Genomic DNA, 16,539 nt, shown 5'->3' with positions numbered 1-16,539 from the left:
TTTCATTTTCACGCCACATTGTTCCACATTTGTGCCCGTCACCAGTGGGGTCCATATGCTCACTACACCCCTTGTTACATTCCTTGAGGGGTGTAGTTTCCATAATGGGGTCATTTGTGGGGGGTTTCAACTGTCTTGGCAACACAGAGGCCTTTTGAATGCAACATGGCCCCTCAAAATCCATTCCATCCAAATCCAGCCTTCAAAAACGAAATGGCGCTCCTTCCCTTCGGAGGCTTGCCCTGCGCCCACATGGCGCTTTATGTCCACATGTGGGGTATTTACGGACTCGGGGGAAATTGCGCTACACATTTTGTTTTTTTTCTCCTCTTTTAACCCCTTGTGAAAATGATATATTCAAGGCTAAACCAACATTATAGTGTAAAAAATGTAATATTTCATTTTCACGCCACATTGTTCCACATTTGTGTCCGTCACCAGTGGGGTCCATATGCTCACTACACCCCTTGTTACATTCCTTGAGGGGTGCAGTTTCCATAATGGGGTCAATTGTGGGGGGTTTCAACTGTCTTGGCAACACAGGGGCCTTTTGAATGCAACATGGCCCCTCGAAATCCATTCCATCCAAATCCAGCCTTCAAAAACCAAATGGCGCTTCTTCCCTTCGGAGGCTCACCCTGCACCCGCATGGCGCTTTATGTCCACATGTGGGGTATTTCCGTACTCAGGGGAAATTGCTCTACACATTAAATGTTTTTTTTTATCTTTTAACCCCTTGTGAAAATGAAAAAACATGACAAGATTAATAATTTAGAGTAAAAATTTTACAAAAATTACACTAAATGTTGGTCTAGCCTTGATTTTTTTCCATTTCCACAAGGGGTAAAAAAAGAAAATGAACACAAAACGTGTAGGGTAGTGTCCCCTGAGTACGAAAATACCCCACATGTGGGCATAATGTGCCATATGGGCACAGGGCAAGTCACCAAAGGGACAGAGCGCCATTTAGAGGCTGGAATGGAGGATGGAGGCCATGTCGCAATTACAAAGCTCCTGTGCTGCCAGGACAGTAGAAACCCCCGACAAGTGACCCCATTCTGGAAACTACACCCCATAAGGAATCTAACAAGGGGTGCAGTGAGCATATGAACCCCACTGGTGACGGGCACTTACGTAGAACATGTGCCGAGAAAATAAAAAATACAATTTTTTTCATTTTCACGCCAAATGTGGCCGTCACCAGGGGGCCATATCCCCGCTGCCCCCCTTCTTAGATTCCTTATGGGGTGTAGTTTCCAGAATGGGGTCACTTGTGGGGGGTTTCTACTGTCCTGGCCGCACAGAGGCTTTGTAATTGCATCATGGCTTCCTCTAATGGGAATGGCGGCCATACCTATTTAGCTGGGGAAAAGGGACAATTCTAATTTATTTGGGGGTATTGGGCCAATTATTAGTTTATAAGGTTGAAAATGACAGGTGTCCATCAAACTCAACCTGTGTTGATCCAGAGGAAGGCAAAAACCCCTCGTGAGGCAGACGACAGTAGCCTCATCACAGGGGAAAAATTCCTTCCTGACTCCATAATGGCGATCAGAATAATCCCCGGATCAACGTGACCCCTGAAATAGGAATAAGGGACAGAATTTAGATAATGTAGAACCCCAGTGACGTGTGGTGCACCTTGGAGCGATCCAGTATGCAGAGGCCGGGGGGATCAGGACAGGTGTCACACGGGAAAATGGCGTCCTTCCTGATCCCCCTGTTACCCCACACTCTGCACTTCTTCTGGGGTCTCCCTTTCTCCAGTGTGGGGGACGTCACCTGGAAAATGTTGTCCTGGTGCGATACGGGGTCCTTCATATCCAGAAGCGCTGGGTCCGCTCCATGGCTGCTAAATATTAGGGCGCTATTACTACTTCTGATATTTTCGGATCGTGCCGCAAGCTACAGGGCAGCGAGGGACTGGAAGAGGGGGGCGCTGGTATAAAAGTTATCCCCGTACAGGTGGTAACCTTTATCCAGCAGTGGGAAGATCAGTTCCCGGACGATCTCCCCACTAACTCCAAGGATGGGGGGGAAGGGGGCATCTGGGGGCTGGATTCGGGTGTCCCTTCCTACATACACTCTAAGGGTACGTGCACACTGCGGAATCGCGACAGATAACCCTTCGTGCATTCCACAGCTGGCACCCACCGGCGGACTGATGCAGGCGCACGTCTCCACACGTGTCATAGACTCCATTCTATGCACGGGCGGATTCCCCTCTCCGTCCAACGTGTTCATTCTTTGGATGGACGACGGATTCCGCCCGTGCATAGAATGGAGTCTATGACACGGGTGGAGACATGCGCCCGCATCAGTCCGCCGGTGGGTGCCAGCTGCGGAATGCACAAAGGGTTATCCTTCGCCATTCCGCAGTTTGCACGTACCCGAAATCTGTAAGTGTACCCTGAGGTACTGTCACAGAGTGTGTAGAATTTCACACCATGCCGTCATCTCTTATTGGGACGGTACTGGCGGAAAAGACGTGTCTGGGGGGCAGCGTACGCTACGCTACCCCCAGACACGTCACTGGATGATGAGGATGAATGGAGGAAAGAAGGATCCCCCCATTCATCCTCACTGGCTGTTTCGGTGTCGGAGGCAATAATAACGTATCCCTCTGACGCCGAAAACACCCTGGGGGCCATCTTTATACGGGGACTAGTATATGGGGTATGTAGTGGTGTAGTGTCAAACTTTATTCAATGTAGTGTGGTGTAATGTAGTGTTTTTTACGTGTTTTTTTACAGTAAGTATAAAAAAAAAACCTACGCCAACAAAGGAGTTGCTGATAAATGCAGACCGTGGCAGTAGAATATAGAAAAAAAACACCCTACGCCAAAAAGGAGGAGTTGCTGATTAGCAGCGCACTTTCGTGCGATGCTGATCAACACTCAGCGGCGATAGGGTGCGGAAAATAGAAAAAAAAAAATTTGGGAAAAAAAAATAATTTTTTTTTATATTCTGAATATCCCTGTAGCTGCTGATAAGTGTATTACACATATCAGCCGCTAGGGGGCAGCAGAGCGCAAAATCCGGAAAATGACGAGGCTGGAGCCGAAAATAGCCGAAAGAAGACGACGAGGACCGCCGGAAAGACCCGAAGACCGAACGGAATGACGGAGGACGCCGCGAACCCGGAAGACGCCGATCAGGAGCCCGGGACAGGTGAGTAATGTACAAATACCTGCTCTGGACCCCTCGGCTACCTAGCTGAGGGGTCCAGGGCAGGTATTTACTATTTTGTGGGACTCTGATCGCCGTGCCACCGGCCCGATCGCCGTGAACGGCCGGCCGGCCGTTCACGGCGATCGGGCCGGTGGCACGGCGATCAACATTACTTTTTACAGTAATGGCGGTCGGTGCCGTCCTCGGACAGCACCGACCGCCAGTTTTTTCCGGGTCATCGAGTCACCGATGACCCGGAAAGGTTCCGATCGCCGCTATTGGCTGATCTGAATTGATCAGCCTATAGCAGCGATCGTAAGCACGGGGGGTGTTAACCACCCCCCGTGCCGAGAAGCTATGATGGCCTGCTATGATTTATAGCAGGCCATCTTCCCCGACCGCTGTGTGTGAACACGCAGCGATCGGGGAAACATCGGGCGTAAATTTACGCCCTGATGCGCTAAGTACCATGGCGCCAGGGCGTAAGTTTACGCCCGATGTCGTTAAGGGGTTAAAATTGCTCTATTCCCAGGCTTATAATGCTTTTATCCTTTTGTCTATGGGGCTGTGTGAGGTGTCATTTTTTGCGTCATGACATGAACTTTCTATCGGTATCTTGATTGCACATATGCAACTTTTTGATCACTTTTTATAAAAAAAATTTCTGGATTTGATGCAACCAAAAAGGCGCAATTTTGCACTTTGGAATTTTTTTGCGCTGACGCCGTTTACCGTGCGAGATCATGAATGTGATTAATTAATAGTTTGGACGATTACGCGCGTGGCGATACTAAATATGTTTATTTATTTGTTTATTTATTTATTTATATTTATAAAATGGGAAAAGGGGGGTGATTTGGACTTTTAATGGGGGAGGGAAATTTTTATTAATAAAAAAACATTTTTACTTTTATTTTTACTTCAACTAAAAGTCCCCCTGGGGGACTTGTATATAGACAGCACTGATCTCTCATAAAGATCAATGCTGTGTATATACACAGCAAAGATCGATCAGATCGGTCATAGATTGCTATGGCCTGCTGCAGGTCATAGCAATCTATTGCCGAGCCGGGATCAGCGTCATTCCGACGCTAACGCTGTGGCCCGTCACGGGCATAAGAACGGATCTCCCCCCCGCGATCGCATTGCGGGGGGGGGGGGGGGAGATCCGTCCCACTAGACACCAGGGACATGTGGATCAAAGCCTCTAAGTGCAGCTGTCAGGTTTGACGGCTGCATTTAGAGGCTTAATTAGCCGGCGCGGCAACGGGACCCGCACCGGCTAATAGAGGCACTGCCCGGCTGCACATGTCAGCCGGGATCAGCGCCGTTCAGTCCCCGCGGCACCATGACGTATCAGATATGTCATGGGTCGCTAAGGGGTTAAGGGGGCAGTACCAAAGTCGTGATTAAAGGAGTTGTCCCAAAGTCGCTCTTAAAGGGACAACACCAAAGTCACTCTTGCCAAAGTTGCCAAAGTTGATCTTAAAGGGATGGAACCAACGTTGATCTTAAAGAGACAAGCAAAAGTCGCTTTTAATGGGATAAGGCCAAATTAGCTTTTAAATAGGTGGTACCAAAGTCGCTTCTAAAGGGATGGTACAAAATCACTCTTAAAGGGACAGTATCAAAGTAGCTCTTAACCCTTAGAGGACCGGGCAAATTTAAATTTTTGCGTTTCTTTTTTTCTTCCTTGTGCTTAAAAGACCATAGAAGTTGCATTTTTTTTTACCTAAAAACCCACATGAGCCCTTATTGTTTGCGCCACTTGTTCTTTGACAGGTACAATGACAGGCTGAATTTGTTCATTAGGTACACTGCAAAAGCAGGAAAAAATTAAATGTGTGGTGAAATTTGAAAAAAAAAAAAAACAACAACAATACTTTTTTTATTTGGAGGGGTTTTGTTTTTACGTTGTTTGCCTTGGGGAAAAACTGACTTGTTATATATGTTTCTCAAGTCGTTACAATTACAACGATATGTAACATGTATAACTTTTATTTTATCTGATTTCTTGTAAAAATTCAAACCATTGTTAACAAATATATGTTCCTTAAGATTGCTCTATTCCCCTGCTTTTAGCGCTTTTATCCTTTGGTCTATGGGGCTGTGTGGGGTGTAATTTTTTGCGCCATGATGTGTACTTTCTATCGGTACCTTGATTGCGCATATGCGCATAAGACTTTTTGATGGAATTTTATTATAGTTTTTCTAGATTTAATGTGACAAAAAAATTTTGCATTTTGGTGGGTTTTTGTGATAATTTAATAGTTCGGGCAATTACGCACGTGGCGATACCAAATATGTATGTTTGTTTAGCTGCATCTAATGCGTGCGGTCCCTGGCTGTTCATAATGGGAGCCTTCTCTGCATCTCATTAATGGCGGCATGGCGAGTATACTCGTCATGCGTTATTAAGGGTTTAAAGCGATGTTCACACAGGGTATTTCTTTTGGTCAGTCTTCTGGTCAGCCTTTTTTCAACCAAAATCTTTCCATTATAATTTTGCCCTGTAAGTTCCAATCCTGGTTTTGGTTGAAAAAAATATCGGTGCATAATCAGAAAACTATATATATAGAATAATACCTGCATTTTCGAGCACAATTGGTAATGAAAGGCTGTTTTTTCAGAACCAAGCAGTTCGACAATCGAGCTGTGTGTTCCCATAGGGAACAATGTAAATGGCTGTTTGAACTTGCTGCACCAACCTTTCTTCTCCCCATTGCTGGGAGCAGCTCATCCAACCTTCCCCAGCTCCCTGGGGAAGGTTGCAGCCCTCAGCTTTTGTTGGTGCTTGCAACACTCCTAACATCTGATCCTACAGTCGACTGCCGGAGCTTTCCCTGGGCCGCCTCTGCTTCTTCCCGCTATGGGGAACAACTCCTCCTGCCTGCCCCAGATGTTGGTACCCATTTTCAGGCTGCCGGCACAGGTGTCAGCAGCCTGGAAATGGGGTGGGGCAGACAGTAAGAGCTGTCCCCCGTGGCGGGGAGAAGCAGCGGTGGCCCAGGGAAAGTGTTGGATGGTGGCTGCTAGATAAGCTGTGGGAAGAGGTGCCAGCGCCGAAGCTAGGGTGCCAGCGGACGGAGAAGGTTCCAGGGAACTGAGACTAGCTGGAGGAGCTGTTCCCCGGGGAGAAGCAAGGGTGACACAACAAGTTTAAACAGCCAACCAGCCTCCACTGTGGGAAACCACCATTTTGAACAGGGATTACCCTTCTCCTGTAACATTGCGATCCTAAAAACCTCAATAACTGTCAGCTGAATCCTATTGCTGGAGCCTCTCTACACTGTGGTGAGCATTTTTACTTTTATGAGCAGATATACACATACTGACAAAAATGAAAAAGTGACCAAGAAGACATCATGTTACATATGTTTTTAATTGCCTCACTATTTAAGAAACCAGTGTGAGTTGTTTGCTTGGATTGCCAGTAAATTTGAGTATATTTTAAAATAGTAAAAAAATTTCCGTTTTAACTATGTACCGACAGTATTAAGAGCCCAAATACCATTAATCAGTTCTATCTGAAGCAAACTTTCTTCAACAGCCATGTAGACAAATATCAAATTATAGGAAGAGTCTGTTTGCAATCATTGCTGATATATTTGATGCGACCAGTTATTAAGAGCAAGGAGTGATATTACATTTCCATGGCTGATATGCCTATTTACTAGCATCCCTTTGTGTAATGGGATAGTTTGTGTAAAATGCAGAAACCAAATATGTAATAACACAGAACATCTGGAAGGGATCAAACACTTTTTTTTTCGGTCCTGTATTTATTCTGTGATATTTACCTGTTTTATTTAAAGTTATCCAATTTTACATAGTGCAGAAAACTTTCTAATTATAGTAAAGTGAACCCTAGGAAGAATAATTCCCAAAATATTGTACTATCAATCTTTTGAATTTCTTTTAATGCATTTTTAACTATTTTCTCGATTATAAACATTTGTCAAGTTTCAGTGCAGTGTTGCGGTCTCTTTTATTGTGGTACTATGCCCAGGAAGAAGGCATAGCTTGCCAGTAAGGGTACTGTTAAATTGCTTGGTTGCTCTGTTTACAAGTGCATCATTGAAGTTTTAATGGTCACTGTGGAGTTAAGTACCTAATATCAGAGTAGGAAACTTCAAGGTCTCTAAAAAGCTGCAAGGGAGCACATTTTGATCAATATATGAATTGATGTACAATTTTAGCAATAGTTACCAGAAAATTGTATGGCACTACCCTGTCCAAGATTTATTAAAACTGTCTTATTCATATACAGTGTAAATTTAGACTAGACAGTGTAGGGATGTAGCAGAATTAGTAAAATAGCTTAGGCTGTTTTATCAATATTTGTCTAAAGAATTCTGCCACAGTTTGACACTCAGGGGGAGATTTATCAAAGGGTGTAAAATTTAGACTGGTAGAAACTGGCCACAGCAGCCAATCACAGCTCCTCTTTCCTTTCACTAGAGCTGGAAGCTGAGCTGTAATTGGTTGCTGTGGCCAGTTTGCACCAGTCTAAATTTTACACTCGTTGATAAATCTCCCCCTCAGTGTTGCATCTTAAAGAGTTACACTGACACTTAAAAACTTTTCTATAGCGCTACCGATATGTAAAACATAAACATTTTATTCCTACCTCACCATGCTCCCGCGCTCTCCTCCTGCTGTGTCTCCGGTTCCCCCGCTGACCACTGCTGGGGAGACCATCTCTTCTCGGCAGTAATAGACTTCTCAGCCAACGATAAATGTGTCTAAGAATTACACTACACTTAAAACACTCCCCTTCTGCCAAAGCAGCGCACCTTTGTTATACTAAAGCTATGCACCGTGCTGAACAAGACCAGAAAGTGGACTTTTTTTGTGGCAGAAACCGGTATACAAGTCTTGATAAATGTCCCCCAATGTGTGTGAACCCCTTCAGAGGGTTATTCCCAACAGTACTCCACCCTAGATTTTGTTGCCTTTTTTATATTGTTGTGTACTCAGGTGTTTTCTAGATCAAGTGTTTATAGACTGACTTTGCAGCTTATGTAATGTATATTTTGGTCACAGTTTGGATTAATTGTGTCATGTCTACAAATCATTAATGGAAGATAAAAGCAGAAGAGACATTCTGAGCTATTAAGTCATTTTCTGTGTACATTTTAATCTAAACCTCTGATAAGCTTCTTAACGTTTCACCTTTACAAGATCGTTAATCAGCCTGATAACCTTCTCTTGTTATAATACTATAGGAACAGCATTGTGTCTCATCAGCATGTTGCAGAACACTTGTAATCATTGATTTATGTGATGGAAACCAGCATTTGTTCTCAGTATGTAGTAATATATACACTCTTTCAGGTACTGCTGTTTTGTGTTACAATTAATGTTGGGACAGATCTGAAAAAAAGTATAGCTTAAAAAAAATTGCTTCAAAGTGAATGTAACTACAAAATTAAATGAGTACAAAGGGTGTACACATGAAAAGACAGTCTAAAACTTTGGAGCCAGTGCCTAGAAAGATGATACATCACTGTGTGGCGGCAGTTATTTTCCCATAGGGTTGATTGGAAAAATATAATTATGTTTGTAATAACTCTCATTTTTAGATCAAACGTTTGGAACACTATAGGAATCACAGCAGGGAGAGCAACAGAAACAGAGGCAAGGAAGACATGATAATGGCATTAAAGAAAAGGGATAAAAGTCATTCACTCATTTATCAGTATGATCAGTTTTATTAATAATGTACAAACGCAGCTACATTATTTTGATAACTTTTCATAAAAACTTTCATGTAGTTCAATCCAAAGCCAATAGACTGTAATGAATAGTAATGCATGCAGGGTGAAGTTCACATATAAATTGGAAAGAATGTTAATGAGTATAACTTGTGAACACCTAAATGATAATATTAGCAAGCAATTATTGATCGCACTGCTTAGATTTTGACATGCGCACTGCAATAGCTTTTAATATACCTGTTGGCATATTAAAAGTTATCTACGTATCATGTCTGGAATCTGTGAGCTGCAATTTAGGTTCTAAACTTCTGACTGTTAGAGATCTGTTAGGTCAAGGAGGTGCATGGCATATATCTCTTGTTGCTTCCAGAGTATACAAAAATGCTTTTATTCTCCCATGCAAAGTGTCAAAGAGATTATTTCCAAGCTCCTAAAATGCAGAGAACTCTGGACAGCCTCTTCACTCTCTTCTCCTGATTGTCAGTCAGTAGTCAGGGGCTTTGTATCTTGTGCCAACACTGACAATGTTCTATGCAGCAGGGACCAACACAGAGGAAATGGTCACAGTGGGGAACAAGTTGGGTAAGTATAGCTGTTTTCTATTTAAAAGAAATAAGTCGAAAGTTCAGGGAGAGCACATCATGAAGAGAATTAAGCAAAGCCAATCTCTATTGCACAATTTGGACAAACAATACTTTCAATGATATTGCAAAAAATAAAGGGATGATTTAGAATGTTTGACCTAACTTATTGTGCTTGGGCCACAATTAAATATAAAGAACAAATACATAAAAGTATACTTACTCTTCTTGATCCCGCTGCCACCACTGAAAGCAATGGTGTATTGAGTATTTTATGATTTTTTAACCCTGTAGACCTAGAAGTGGGGTTAGGTAAGTGAAGTACAGTACTATAATATAGCATAGAAAATGTGAACGAATATGCATAGGAAAGGCATGGAAAAGGTTAGAACTAGGAATAGCATTCATTTTTTAGAACATACTGTACTTTTAGGCATGCAAATAGGATTTTTAGTCATGACCCATTGGTTGGCCTACAGTATCAGTTATTTTATATTAATGATTGCATTATTTTTACTTTACTATGAATTAATATATAGGACTTCTTCGGAATAGGAATTATTTGGAAAGTAAATACTGTGGAAAAAAAGTTTAAAAAGGTAAGTAAAAGTAAAAAGAAGTACAAGGTTAATGAATACGCTATGGGCCATTAAACCAAAGTACTACCATTAAGAGTGGCAAGGACACTACTTAACAGGTAGAAAAGAAGGGTCATGGTTGAACAAATGCACTGCTCACTTAAGCACGGTTATTAAAATGTTAGGCAGACATATTGGCCTTGTCGTGTAAAATAAAATAAAAGATGGAAAAAAGATAATGTAGCTGTATACATTTCGTCAACTTAATAGAGACTTTGAATGTGCAGCATCAACTAGTCTTTTTACGAGATTCAAAGAAATGGCTTTTGCCAATAAACACTAATATTTCACTAGATTATTTCACAACTACTGGGAATTTTTTATGATCTGGTATTAATTAGAGATGAGCGAAGCGGGTTCGGGTTCGAGTCGATTCGAACTTGGATAAAGCTCTAAGGTTGTCTGGAAAACATGGATACAGCCAATGATTATATCCATGATTTTCACATAGCCTTAGGGCTTTATCCAAGTTCAGCAGCCACCGCTAATCAAATGCCGAACTTTCGGGTTCGGATCGACTCGAGCATGCTAGAGGTTCGCTCATCTCTAGTATTAATACATGAGAGACATTGAAAATAATAAAAGTTTTTTGCAAAATGAAGAATAGTGATGAGCGAATACTGTTCGATCAAATAGATATGCGATCGAATAGTGAGATATTCGAATATTGGATATTCATACGAATATCCCGCAAATATTCAACAAATATTCGATAAGCATTCAAATCCCCCAGCTTCCGGTTTTACCATCCAAATGGTCAAATAGATGTTTATCACTAATCGAATACTTGTTCCCATAGACTCTAATAGGATCGAATATTCGAATATTCGCGGGATATTCGTACGAATATCGAATATTCGAATATCTCACTATTCGCTCATCACTAATGGAGAATATTAGTTTAATGAAAGATGAATGTAGTTTACCATTAGATGCCTGATCGGTGGCCTATGAGCTACATCTGCCCAAATACTTTATAAAAAATTTTGATCAACCTGCTGCTGGTGGGTTCGGCCAACTGTGGCAAGTATATGGAAGGCTGTGGACTTTTCACCAACAGATGATGCAGTACCGGCCAGGGTGAACTTCACAGACAGCGGCCGTCCTGTGACACAGCTCTGACAGCATGTGGCCTTAGGCCATGTTCACACTACAGTATGTATAACACCGGCCGTACTGTGACCCGACCTGGTCACAGAACTGCCGGTATTACAAAAGATCATCCCGGCAGTACCTGCAGTGCAGTCCAGATAATCTTCATATCTGCTGAATTCGGATTCGCCCCCGCATGCTCCATTGTGTGCACTGACAGGTTCTCTGCGGCTGCTATTCAATGAATAGCGGCAGCAGAAAACTGACATGTCAGTTTTTTGCGTGGTCGCTAGCGATCCCGGATGGAGTGTATACTGTGTGTTTACACTCTGGCCGGGATTCAATTGACGACAGCACAATAAGTTGTTGCAAATCGTTATTTTTGCAACAACGGCTGTGATTAATATGAAACTTACGTAGTGTGAACATAGCCTTATACTGTAATATTTTAAGTTCTAATATTTACTGTCCATAATGTATACCAAGAACTAATTATACACGAAGCATTAAAAATGCAATTAAAGAGTAGAAAGTACTGTATATCGATACTAAGGATTGATATTATTGTCAGTATACACATTTCACTGAAGATCCATTGAAATTGTGTCCATTTTACTCTCAATCTAATACATTTAGACTTCCCAAAGGGCATAGACAACTTTGACATGGAAAATATTTTTTTATGTATGTTAGAGGTTACTGCCAGTGAAAAAAAGGCACACTCAGTTTCAGATTTATTTTTTATTTGGATGTGTCTGTGCCAGTGATATATGCTAGATTTGACATCTATGCTGCTGCCTCATTTAGCTTTCTTATTCAAGAACAAACTAATTTCATTGACAGACAAGGATGCTTAGGTGTATGCCATCTCCACTCTAAGGGTTTGTTCACACTGAGAAAAACAGAATCCCCGCCTCGGACTCCACTCAAAATCCTGCCTGCCTCATGGTCTCACAGGTATGTATAGAGTCCTTCACTCTCCGTGGCTCTCCACTCAAAAAACTGACATGTCAATTTTTTGAGAGGGGAGCTGTGGAGAGCGGAGGCAGAGTTGATTAAAGTTGGAGCAAAGTTGATCCAGGTAAAAATAGGTATCTAATATGTATTTGATCATTAAAATCTATAGGGACAGAAGTAGCAGAACAAGTGAGCTGGCTTTCTCTTATTTTAGTGGCAGTTCACTGACAGGACTATGGTAGAAACAGAAGGACAGATGACTATGCAAAGTAGTTACAAAGATTCTACATGATTTAAATACCATGACATTATTAATGAGGACTTAAAGTTTCTTAATTTATAATAAAATTATATAAATAATAAAAAAAATTTTTTAGAGTCCTTAGCTCTAAAGTCTAATTTAGCATCAACATCAGCAGCTATTGAAATGTATAGGTATCAATAATCTCAGTACATTTTAACATTAATAAATGCATTATTGTCTTAAAATAAAACAAAATTATGCTAAGCCAAGATTTTACATAATGCTCCACAATTTAGTTTTCCTGGAATGGCAGATTTTTTATTTTTTTTATTTTTCATCTTTTAGCATCTGACTACAATTGAGTTCATGCTATTCTGCTTTTCTGTGTTAACTCGATTTGAGTGTAACAGTCATAATTGTTTACATTTCCATATGCAGTAAAGTGTTTCACCTCAATTTTGTACATTTCTCTAATTTTTTCCATTCTTTATTTGAACAAAAATGAAATATTTTTTATATAGCTATGTTTAGGGAAAATATAATTGCTTAAAATCCATTGTGAAGGGCCAGTTTATTATTAGAAAGGAAAATTGCCATAAGATAATAGTTATACCCATTGCAGTCATGATTGTGTGTGTACAATATTGTGACAGGATGACGTACCCGGGATAAGAGCTTCTGATTTCTATTGTCTTCATCGAGTATGTCATTATTGTTCTATTATTTTGTTCTTTCCTATGTATGACATTTCTAGTTCTTATTTATATGGCAAAATAACATTTATAAGGACTGATTTTAAAAAGAGACAGAGTTTAAAGAGATTGCTAGGAAAAGAAAACCTCCAGACCACTGTTTCCCAGACCTCACCTCAATCAACCCCAACAGGTAATATAATGAGGATTTTTGTAACCCCTTAGTTATAGAGATGAGCGAACTTTTTAAAAGTTCGGTCCGACCGGACTTTCAAATTTTTTCGGAAAGTTTGGTTCGACCGAATTTCGGATTTCTTCGGATTTCATAGTTTAAAGCATCTATATGATACGGGGGTAGTGTATTTGGTTGAATTTAGGGCTCTACATGTCAGTAACATCATTATCTTTTCGATATCTCAAAGTCATTTTTTTTTTTTTAGACTTCAATATTCACCATTACAGGGTCTATGCAGGAAACTCACCATTACAGGGTCTATGCAGGAAATATACCATTACAGGGTCTATGCAGGAAAAAGGTCTCAAATGCAGTAAAGGAGCAGCAGTAGTCATTGGAGGCCAGTGGAGGTCTAGCAATAGTCATTTGAGGCCAGTATAGGAGCAGCAGTAGTCAACATGGAGGCCAGGCAGGAGCAGCAGGAGCCAACATGGAGGACAGGCAGGAGCAGCAGTAGCCAACATGGAGGACAGGCAGGAGCAGCAGTAGCCAAAATGGAGGCCAGGCAGCATCAGCAGTAGCAAACATGGAGGCCAGGCAGCATCAGCAGTAGCAAACATGGAGGGCAGAGAGGAGCAACAGTGGTCAACATGGAGGGCAGGCAGGGGCAGCAGTAGCCAACATGGAGGCCAGGCAGAATCAGCAGTAGCCAACATGGAGGCCAGGCAGGAGCAGCAGTAGCCAACATGGAGGCCAGGCAGGAGCAACAGTAGTCAACATGGAGGGCAAGCAGGATCAGCAGTAGCCAACATGGAGGCCAGGCAGGAGCAGCAGTAGCCAACATGGAGGCAAGGCAGGATAAGCAGTAGCCAACATGGAGGACAGGCAGGAGCAGCGGTAGCCAACATGGAGGACAGGCAGGATTAGCAGTAGCCAACATGGAGGCCAGACAGGAGCAGCAGTAGCCAACATGGAGGGCAACCAGGAGCAGCAGTAGCCAACATGGAGGCCAGCCAGGATCAGCAGTAGCCAACATGGAGGCCAGGCAAGATCAGCAGTAGCCAAAATGGAGGGCAGGCAGGAGCAGCAGCAGTAGCCAACATGGAGGACAGGCAGGAACAGCAGTATCCAACATGGAGGCCAGGCAGAAGCAGCAGTAGCCAACATGGAGGCCAGGCAGGAGAAGCAGTAGCCAACAAGGAGGCAAGGGCAGACACACCAGTAGACAACCTAGATGACAGTTAAGGCCCAGCAGTAGCCCACATTGAGGCAAGGGCTGGCACAGCAGTAGTCAACCTAGATGCCAGTCAAGGCCCAGCAGTAGCCAACAAGGTGGCAAGGGCAGGCACACCAATAGTCAACCTGGATGCCAGTTAAGGCCCAGCAGTAGCCAAAATTGAGGCAAGGGCAGGCACACGAGTAGTCAACCTAGATGCCAGTTAAGGCCCATCAGTAGCCAACATTGAGGCAAGGGCAGGCACAGCAATAGTCAACCTACATGCCAGTCAAGGCCAAGCAGTAGCCAACAAGGAGGCAAGGGCAGGCACACCCGTAGTCAATCTAGATGCCAGTTAAGGCCCAGCAGTAGCCAACATTGAGGCAAGGGCAGGCACATCAGTAGTCAACCTAGGTGCCAGTCAAGGCTCAGCAGTAGCCAACATTGAGGCAAGGGCAAACACATCAGTAGTCAACCTAGGTGCCAGTCAAGGCTCAGCAGTAGCCAACATTGAGGCAAGGGCAAACACAGCAGTAGTCAACCTAGATGCCAGTCAAGGCCCAGCAGTAGCCAACATTGAGGCAAGGGCAGGCACAGCAGTAGTCAACCTAAATGACAGTCAAGGACCAGCAGTAGCCAACATAGAGGCAAGGGCAGGCACAGCAGTAGTCAACCTAGATGCCAGTCAAGGCCCAGCAGTAGCCAACATTAAGGGAAGGGCAGGCACAGGAGTAGTCAAACTAGATGCCAGTCAAGGCCCAGTAGTAGCCAACATAGAGGCAAGGGCAGGCACAGAAGTAGTCAACCTAGATTCCAGTTAAGGCCCAGCAGTAGCACACATTGAGGCAAGGGCAGGCATACCAGTAGTCAACCTGGATGCCAGTTAAGGCCCAGCAGTAGCCAACATTGTGGCAAGGGCAGGCACACCAGTAGTCAACCTAGATGCCAGTTAAGGCCCAGCAGTAGCCAACATTGAGACAAGGGCAGGCACAGCAGTTGTCAACCTACATGCCAGTCAAGGCCCCGCAGTATCCAACATTGAGGCAAGGGCAGGCACACCATTACTCAACCTGGATGCAAGTCAAGTCCCAGCAGTAGCCAACATTGAGGCAAGGGCAGGCACACCAGTAGTCAACCTAGATGTCAGTTAAGGCCCAGCAGTAGCCAACATTGAGGCAAGGGCAGGCACAGCAATAGTCAACTTAGATACCAGTCAAGGCCAAGCAGTAGCCAACAAGGAGGCAAGGGCAGGCACACCCGTAGTCAATCTAGATGCCAGTTAAGGCCCAGCAGTAGCCAACATTGAGGCAAGGGCAGGCACATCAGTAGTCAACCTAGGTGCCAGTCAAGGCTCAGCAGTAGCCAACATTGAGGCAAGGGCAAACACATCAGTAGTCAACCTAGGTGCCAGTCAAGGCTCAGCAGTAGCCAACATTGAGGCAAGGGCAAACACAGCAGTAGTCAACCTAGATGCCAGTCAAGGCCCAGCAGTAGCCAACATTGAGGCAAGGGCAGGCACAGCAGTAGTCAACCTAAATGACAGTCAAGGACCAGCAGTAGCCAACATAGAGGCAAGGGCAGGCACAGCAGTAGTCAACCTAGATGCCAGTCAAGGCCCAGCAGTAGCCAACATTAAGGGAAGGGCAGGCACAGGAGTAGTCAAACTAGATGCCAGTCAAGGCCCAGTAGTAGCCAACATAGAGGCAAGGGCAGGCACAGAAGTAGTCAACCTAGATGCCAGTCAAGGCCCAGCAGTAGCCAACAAGGAGGCAAGGACAGGCACACCAGTAGTCAACCTAGATGCCAGTTGAGGCCCAGCAGTAGTCAACATTGAGGCAAAGGCAGGCACAGCAGTAGTCAAACTAGATGCCAATCAAGGCCCAGCTGTAGCCAACATTGAGGCAAGGGCAGGCACAGAAGTAGTCAACCTAAATGCCAGTCAAGGCCCAGCAATAGCCAACATTGAGGCAAGGGCAGGCAAAGCAGTAGTCAACCTATATGCCAGTTAAGGCCTAGCAGTAGCCAACAAGGAGGCAAGGGCAGGAACAGCAGT

Source organism: Dendropsophus ebraccatus, chromosome 3 (genome assembly GCF_027789765.1).
Source record: "Dendropsophus ebraccatus isolate aDenEbr1 chromosome 3, aDenEbr1.pat, whole genome shotgun sequence".
Classification (NCBI taxonomy): domain Eukaryota; kingdom Metazoa; phylum Chordata; class Amphibia; order Anura; family Hylidae; genus Dendropsophus; species Dendropsophus ebraccatus.
Note: the sequence above shows the minus strand (reverse complement) of the source record.